The following is a 9362-nucleotide window of genomic DNA, read 5'->3' as shown; positions in this document are numbered from 1 at the left end:
TACAGAAGGCGATACCATTTCACTCGGAGGTTGGTTGAAGATGGTGATGTGTTTTGAGAAGATAGAGGGTGCAAAGAATCCAGCAAACATGTTGACAAAATGTGTTGATGTTGGAATATTGAGGTTGTGCAAAACCTCAATTGGTATGGTGCAGTGAAGATGCTCATGGTCGTTTGAGAGTGAAATTCTTGGTTGACTAGATCAGTCTCCAAGTGGGAGAATTGTTAGGCTATGGAGCCTGATACTTATTTATAGCTTGGTCAACGGTTATATCCGGTAAAGCTATATTTGGTAAAGCTATATATAGTAAAGCTATATATAGTAAAGCTATATCCGGTAAAGCTATATCCGGTAAAACTATATATGGTAAATAGTTATATATAGTAGATGGCTAAATCTGGTAAAGCTATATATAGTAAACTATACCATATATATATCTGGTCCGGTAGAGCTTTGTAGAAGTACTTTTCTATTCTCTGTACTCTCTTGTTGTACATGCCTGAAGTCATCAATAAAAAATCCTTTTAGCCAGAGTTCTCCTTGCAACTTCTCTCTATCCTTCTCTTTGTGTTCATCTAGATCGAGCGTGTGCGTTGTTGTGCGATCCTAACAACTGGTATCGATCCTAACAAAAGCTATATTTGGTAAAGCTATATTCGATAAAGCTATAAATGGTAAATAGCTATATATAATAGATGGTTAAATCGGGTAAAGATATATGTAGTAAATAGTTATATCACTCCACTATGACCTTGTTGAAGGTTTGTCTGCCTCGTCCCCTTCCTCTGTCTCTAAAGCTTCCACGACCATGGCTCCTTCCTCCAGCGGACTGCACAAGTGGACTCTCCATCGACATACTTTTATTATGACACACGTAGAACACTGCTGCTTCTAGTTTTAGGGCATGACCCTGATACCAAAATGTTAGGAACAGACAAAGAAAACTGGAAAGATCATAAGAATTGGGAGAAATCTCTCATCCAATTGAAGAATGACTAAATCAAATCTAATTCAAATAACTAGATCAAATCCAATCGAAATAACTCAATCAAATCTAATCTTACCATATCTATTTGGTATCATATTTATGTCTCGTATCTATATCTCATTTTTATTTTTGTGACTCTGAGATATTTTGCTTTTATAAATAGATATCTTCACGAAAATAAGTTTAATTTATGTTGAGATGGAGAATAAAAATTGACACTTAAAGGACGTTGATACTTGAGACTTTGATTCCTCTTAGTGTGAAGCTTGCATCTTGCAATTAATTGGGTAGAGAATGTGTTTCACTTACAATTCACTAAAGAGAAAATAATCAAATAACGAACCATATTTGAGAGAGGATAACTTTTTTTTTTTTTTTAACCTTTGAGAAATAAGAAAGAATAAAAATCAAAACATGGCATGAATGACATCTTCTTCAATCTTTGTTTTGTTCTCCTGAATGTATATATATATAAAAAAAAAATTATATATTTTTAGATATAATTTAAGATTACCTATTTAATAAAACTCCGTCCAAACTTCTACTCATAAATTTAATTACTATTTGTATATAATTGTTAATATGTAAGAAAATACACGTTCAAAATGTTTATACTATTGGTAATACACTAGTCTCGGTTGTTTGACTAAAACAATGCAACCATTGTCCAAACTAAAGAATTTGATTCAAAGCTATCTCCTAATAGAGGGAGGCTCAATTAGATTTTGTTGTAAGATTCGACCCTATCAATTTGAATAGAGTTCTCCAAATATAAATATTGAACTCCAAAGTATTCACGAGCAAAGTAAGTTTGTTGAAACTATCTATAAAAGTGTTCTAAAGTGAGTCGTGGAGAAGATTTGCCTTAAAATCTAGTTCCAATTAAGGATGTCAATGATGAAGAAGTGCAAGCTGTTGGAAGGTTTTCGGTGGAAAATTTCAAAGGTGGTAGATATAGTTGAATTTACAAGTGTGTGGTGAATGGTCTTTTCAGTCCTATATAGGCTTTGACCCAAATTTTATATTATTGTGATAAAAGCTATAAATGACAATAATATTCATTGGTCAGATATTTCAATTGTGAAGAAGTTCCGTCATATGCATTGACCGCTATCCTATAAGCTCTTATCTTTTGAGGAATTCATCAAATTCCCTCCCCACAAGTAGCAGTATAACTACTAGATTGCTTTCTTTACTTAGAATAAGTCCTCTCCCTATATGTGCTTGTGAGACATTACTCTCTTTTATCTATAAAAATGGCATAGCCATAATGATATAATAATCCTTATATAAGTATCTTTTCTTTTCTTTTATCTATAAAAATGGCATAGCCATAATGATATATAATAATCCTTATATAAGTATCTTTTCTTTCTCTCTCCTACCCACTTATATAGCCATAATGATTATAATAATCCTTATATAAGTATCTTTTTTTTTTCTCTCTTACCCACCTTATACATAACATTTTAAATTAACTCATACTTCAAAAAATAATTTCTCTCTTTTGGAGATGCAGGATATCGATCCACGTACCTCTCGCATGCTAAACGAGCGCTCTACCATTTGAGGTACATCCCCACAATTTTTGCATCACAAAACCCTAAATTTCCCGTCATCAATAATAGTGAAAATGAAGAAATATTGCTACCCAACATGTCATGAATAAGGAAAAATTGAAAAGAAATAATATATTTAATAATAGATAGTCTTATTTTTGGAGATACAGGGTATCGATCCCCATACCTTTCGCATGCAAAGTGTCACGGTCATACATCTTTGGCCGTGCGGCGTCGTGATCTTGACACGCTCATGACTAGCCTTGAGGGGAATCAAGCCCAATATATATTTTTCGCCCCGGCTTTGTGGCTTCGTCGAACCTTAGGCGAGGAGCGTCTTCGCCCATTGAACATCGCTTGTACGGAATCCAAGCTTGTTCGACCACGCACGCCGCCTAGGCATGCATCTTCAATCGTCTGTGACACATCCGACTTGTCTCTACGCTAGGCCAACTCATTCGGCTCGACCTTGCCTCCGCTCGTGCCAAGGTCTCTCAATACAACGTCGCATCTCATCTCGTCATCTCGATCCCCATCGATAGGGTCCATATGTCTTGACGCCATCCCAAGTCTCGGGATGTCATCGGCCATCATAACTCGCTCGGTCATGCCATCGAGAATGGGCTCGCGTGTCGTTCATCTCATCAGGGCTTCCCGAACATCCATCCATCTGGGTTCTATCGAGGCATAGGCCCTCCCGTGTCCATGCCGAGTCATTTACGGATACTGTACCGGATAGTGGGTGTATGTAGCAACCTCCAACATGCGGGCTAGGGCGCAATACCAGCACACCTGTGCCGTCCGGTACTGTCCTTCAAAAACTTATTTCAAAGGAAGTCGCCTGAGACACTCGTCTCGGCACACTCGCCCACACTGTGACACATGTATGTGCCACAGGGTAGCTCATTTAGGCCACAGGGCTCAGGGGTGGTGGAGAGCTAACACCATGGTACCCCCTAGAGTACATTATGAGCCATTTTCATTCTACCAGGAGTAGACATGATTTTTGTGAGGTGTCATACGGTGTCGTGCATTGTCCATCCAATGTCTGATTGACACCAAACTTGGCGAGCATTCATATTTCATATGGACGAACTTAACTCCCGAACAGCACGCCCAAATTCCTTTCGAAATCTGGACTTTTGAGGTTAAGGCCCGGGGCCCTACCCGGCCCTTCAACAAGCCTATCTTGTCCTTCATGTCTATGCTGATGTCTCTGTTATGCTTGTGTCTCAACATGTCTTCAATGCCCACTTTGCGTGGTGGTGTGTTGGATGATGCATCGTCCTCCTCAATCGCATCATGGCATTCTTCTACGTTGGCCCGCATATGGCCGGATGGGCGTCTCTTGAGGGACGCCCCTTTGCTTGTCATGGCGTGAGGGTCACAACCTACTCTTTTCATAGTAAGGTTGTGACACAAAGCGAGCGCTCTACCTTCTGAGTTACATCCCCATGTTGTTTACATCATAAAACTCTAAATGAATCATCATCAATAATAGTGAAAATAAAAAAATATCAAAATATTAATAACAAATAGTTTGGTTTGGTGATGTGGGGCATCGATAATTTTGAAAATGAAAAAATATAATAACAAATTAAATACTTTCTTTTGGAGATGCGGGTTATCAATCCCCGTACAACTCGCATGCAAAGCGAGCGCTCTACCATCTAAGCTACATCTCCACAATTTTTAACTCACAAAACCCTAAACGTCTCGTCATGAATAATAGTGAAAATGAAAAAATATCGCTACTCATTATGTTATAAATAAGGGAATATTGAATAGAAATAAAATAGTAATAACGAATAGTTTCTTTTGGAGATGCGAGGTATCGATCCCCGTATCTCTCGCATGCTACATTCCCACGATTTTAAATAAAAAAACTCTAAACTTCCCGTCATCAATGATATTGAAAATGAAAAACTATCCCCGCTCATTATAATCGTTTCCCTTGTTGATGCATTCTCACATGGGATGCAAACGCTCTACCATCTAAGATATATCCTTAAGATTCTTACGTCACAAAATCCTAAACATCTTGTCATCAATAATAGTGAAAATAAAAAAATAATGCTATTCATTATGTCATAAATAAGGAAAAATTGAATAGAAATAAAATAGTAATAACGAATAATTTCTTTTGGAGATATGGGGTATCGATTCGATCCTCGTACCTCTCGCATGCCAAGCAAGCAATCTAATTTCTTTTGGAGATATGGGGTATCGATTCGATCCTCGTACCTCTCGCATGCCAAGCAAGCAATCTACCATCTAAGCTACATTCCCACAATACTTATATCAGAAAACCCTAAATGTCCCGTCATCAAGTGAAAATGAAAAAATATCTCTACTAATTATGTCATAAATAAGGAAAGGTTGAATAGAAGTAAAATATTAATAACAAATAGTTTCTTTTGGAGATGCGGGATATCCCCTTACCTCTCGCATGCTAAATGAGCTCTACCATCTAAGCTACATTCCCACAATACTTATATCAGAAAACCCTAAATGTCCCGTCATCAAGTGAAAATGAAAAAATATCTCTACTAATTATGTCATAAATAAGGAAAGGTTGAATAGAAGTAAAATATTAATAACAAATAGTTTCTTTTGGAGATGCGGGATATCCCCTTACCTCTCGCATGCTAAATGAGCTCTACCATCTAAGCTACATCCCTGCTAAATGAGCTCTACCATCTAAGCTACATCCCTGCTAAATGAGCTCTACCATCTAAGCTATAAATGAGCTCTACCATCTAAGGTACATAAAACCCTAAATTTCCCATCATTAATAATAGTGAAAATGAATAAAATCAAGAGATGCAGGGTATCAATCCCCATACCTCTCACATGCAAAGCGAGTGCTCTACCATCTAAGCTATATCCCCACAATTCTTATGTCACAAAGTTCTAAACATCTCGTCATCAGTAATAGTGAAAATGAAAAACTATCCTGCTCATTATGTCGTAAATAAGAAAAAATTGAAAAGAAATAATATATTTAGTGATCGATTCATTTGGAGATGCAAGGTATCGATCTTCGTACTTTCAACATCAGAAGTGAGCGCTCTACTATCTGAACTACATCCCCACGATTCTTACATCAGAAAACCCTAAACCTCCCGTCATCAATAATTGTAAAAATTAAAAAAATATCTACGCTCATTATTTCATAAATAAGGAAAGATGGAATAATATATTTATTGATAATGAAAAAATATCTCCGCTCATTATTTCCTAAGTTTAGTGATCGATTCATTTGGAGATGCAAGGTATTGATCTTCGTACTCTCCACATCGGAAGCGAGCACTCTACCATCTGAGCTACATCCTCACGATTCTTACATTAAAAAATCCTAAACCTTCCGTCATCAGTAATTGTGAAAATGAAAAATATCTCCGCTCATTATTTCATAAATAAGGAAAGATATAATAGAAATAAAATATTAAGAACATAGTTTACATATGTGTCACTTGTGTTATTTTAATGTATTTATTTACTTGGTAAATGTCTTTCATACTACGATCTCTTGAAGGGGCATTTTGAGAATTGAACTTTCATACCACTAGACCAAATGTCCTTGTTATACCACTTGAAACGTATGTATGAAGCCTTAGGCCTAGGTATTAAGGTCGTATTTTGTCATATTGCATGAAACACGTGAAGTCCTCGGATGTAGAATTTGTCTTGGAGAATAAAGCCTTGGGATGGGATGTTAAGAAAGACTATGAGTATTAAGAGCATGATGGTAAGTATAAAATGTCGAATATGAAGTTAGGTTGATTTCGAATATGAAGTCGTTTTCTTGAACACCCAATATATTTAGCTTCTAAGCAAATATATTTTTCTCTTAGTAGTTGGAGGGCTATAAAAGGAAAAGTTTAATTGTTATAATATACAAGGGTTATCAAATAAACCAACAACCCATCAAAAGAAACAAACTAATCAATTTTGGCTGGATTGATTCGGTTCAGTTCATCAGTTTGTTTGATTTAATTTTTCTATTTTGCCTCGTATGACAAGAAAATAAAGTTGTATTGAATGCACCTTAGTTTCATTTATGACAAACTCATATGAAACATAATTGCATTAATAGTACTCAGAGTTGGAGTCTATAAGCATTTCATGAACTTAAGTTGTTTGATTTAATTTTTCTATTTTGCCTCGTATGACAAGAAAATAATGTTGTATTGAATGCACCTTAGTTTCATTTATGACAAACTCATATGAAACATAATTTCATTAATAGTACTCAGAGTTGGAGTCTATAAGTATTTCATGAACTTAAGTGCAACTCATGCTTCATTAAAGACGAGATAAACTTTAGTTAAGTAACTAGAACTTTATATTACTTCGTGTGGAACTTCAATTACTCTATGTTAGCTACTGTCTTTAGGATTTACTAATTGGACACGAGTTCTTGGAGTTAGGGGATTGTTTTATGTAATTTTCAACTACAACTTATGTTTTCAAATTTTTAGGTCATAATTTAGGTAGCTACTCTAGTTTTTGAGCTTCAATTACTATATGCTAGTTACAACGAATTCATGGATTTAGGGAAAATTTCATGGATTTAGGGAAATTTCATGGATTTAGGAAAATTTTTTAGTGAAATTTTTGTGTAATTATTTTTTTGTAGCGTTAGTCTACAGATTAGTAGCAGTTTAAAGTCAGGAGATGTAGTCATGTTTTTTTGTAGCGTTAGTCTACAAGTTAGTAGCAGTTTAAAGTCAGGAGATGCAGTCATGTCTATTAATAATGTTTGTACTCAATAGTATTGTTTTATATTGTTAATGTAAGAATTAAAGAAAAATGAAAAGGTGCAATCCAGATTAGTAGCAGTTTAAAGTCAGGAGATGCAGTCATGTTTTTTTGTAGCGTTAGTCTACAAGTTAGTAGCAGTTTAAAGTCAGGAGATGCAGTCATGTCTATTAATAATGTTTGTACGCAATAGTATTGTTTTATATTGTTAATTACTAATCAAGAGCACCGTACTGTCTATTAATAATGTTTGTACTCAATAGTATTGTTTTATATTTTTTAGTGAAATTTTTGTGTAATTATTTTTTTGTAGCGTTAGTCTACAGATTAGTAGCAGTTTAAAGTCAGGAGATGCAGTCATGTTTTTTTGTAGCGTTAGTCTACAAGTTAGTAGCAGTTTAAAGTCAGGAGATGCAGTCATGTCTATTAATAATGTTTGTACTCAATCGTATTGTTTTATATTGTTAATTACTAATCAAGAGCACCGTACTGTCTATTAATAATGTTTGTACTCAATAGTATTGTTTTATATTGTTAATGTAAGAATTAAAGAAAAATGAAAAGGTGCAATCCAACCAACTAAATGCTAAATGCAATTCAGATGATAATGAAGCATTTCTCTGTTTTCATTCTGAAAGGTGGAAGCTAAGACGAAAAAAGGAATCGACCGTTTAAGTATTCTAAATTGCACTATAAAAATAATAGAAAGAGGGGCAAATAGATATGTCTATATATCTATCTATATTGAATTGCAGATACAGAAATGATAGAATCATTTTGGATCGGACCAAATACGAATACGGGTCTCCGATAGAGATGAAAGAAGATAGACAAGAAAGAAAATAGGAGGAAACACTTTTCAATAGAGGAATCGGTATTCTAATGACTTCAGTGGTTCCAGCATAATACAAATGAAAGAAAAAGGGGAAGGACATCATAACATAATGAGATACTAATCTTAAAAGAGGGGGAGGGGATATGGCGAAATCGGTAGACGCTACGGACTTAATTAGATTGAGCCTTGGTATGGAAACCTACTAAGTGATAACTTTCAAATTCAGAGAAACCCTGGAATTAAAAATGGGCAATCCTGAGCCAAATCCTTTTTCCGAAAACAAAAAAAAGGGGTAGGTGCAGAGACTCAATGGAAGCTGTTCTAACAAATGGAGTTGACTACGTTGCGTTAGTAAAGGAATGAATCCTTCCAAACTCCAGAAAAGATGAAAGATAAACGTATTACGTACTGAAATACTATATTGATTAATGACAACTCGAATCTCTATTTTTTATATTTATATATAAAAAATAATATATAAAAATGAACGAATTGTTATAAATCGATGATCAAATCATTTACTCCATCATACAGAGTCTGATAGATCTTTTGAAGAACTGATTAATCAGATGCGAATAGAATAAAGATAGAGTCCCATTCTACATGTCAATACCGACAAAAATGAAATTTATAGTAAGAGGAAAATCCGTCGACTTTAAAAATCGTGAGGGTTCAAGTCCCTCTATCCCCAAAACCCTAAAAAGGCCCGTTGGCCTCTTTAATTATTTATCCTTTCAGTAGCAATTCACAATTCGTTATGTTTCTCCTTCATTCGACTCTTTCACAAGCCTATTTGAGCGGAAATTGGATTTCTTATCACAAGACTTGTGATGTATATTATCTATGATACACGTACAAACGAACATCCTTGCGCAAGGAATCCCCGTTGTGAAATTTGAATGATTAACAATACTGAATACTGTCTACTGTACTGAAACTTCCAAAGTCTTATCCAAGCCCTGAAATGAAATTTCGTGGATCTTCAAAAAGAAGACTTTGGAATACCTTTTTTCTTATTTGCACTTGACATAAACCAAAGGCATCTATTAAAATAAAAAAGTCTAATGTGTAGGAAATGGCCGGTATCGCTCAGTTGGTAGAGCAGGGGACTCAAAATCTTCGTGTCACCGGTTCAAATCTGCTATTGACAATAAGGATAATGTGTAGGAAATGGCCGGTATCGCTCAGTTGGTAGAGCAGGGGACTCAAAATCTTC

General features: G+C 35.3%; 1 pseudogene; it reads right to left on the bottom strand.

Moving 5' to 3' along the window:
* Window positions 1-2894, bottom strand: part of LOC111439347 — a 6738-nt pseudogene extending 3844 nt beyond the window's left edge.
* Window positions 2895-9362: the final 6468 nt, after the last annotated feature.

This window comes from Cucurbita moschata, unplaced genomic scaffold, assembly GCF_002738365.1.
Source record: "Cucurbita moschata cultivar Rifu unplaced genomic scaffold, Cmos_1.0 Cmo_Scf00092, whole genome shotgun sequence".
In the NCBI taxonomy this organism is placed as follows: Eukaryota; Viridiplantae; Streptophyta; class Magnoliopsida; order Cucurbitales; family Cucurbitaceae; genus Cucurbita; species Cucurbita moschata.
Note: the sequence above shows the minus strand (reverse complement) of the source record. Positions and strands in the feature narration are given on the sequence as shown.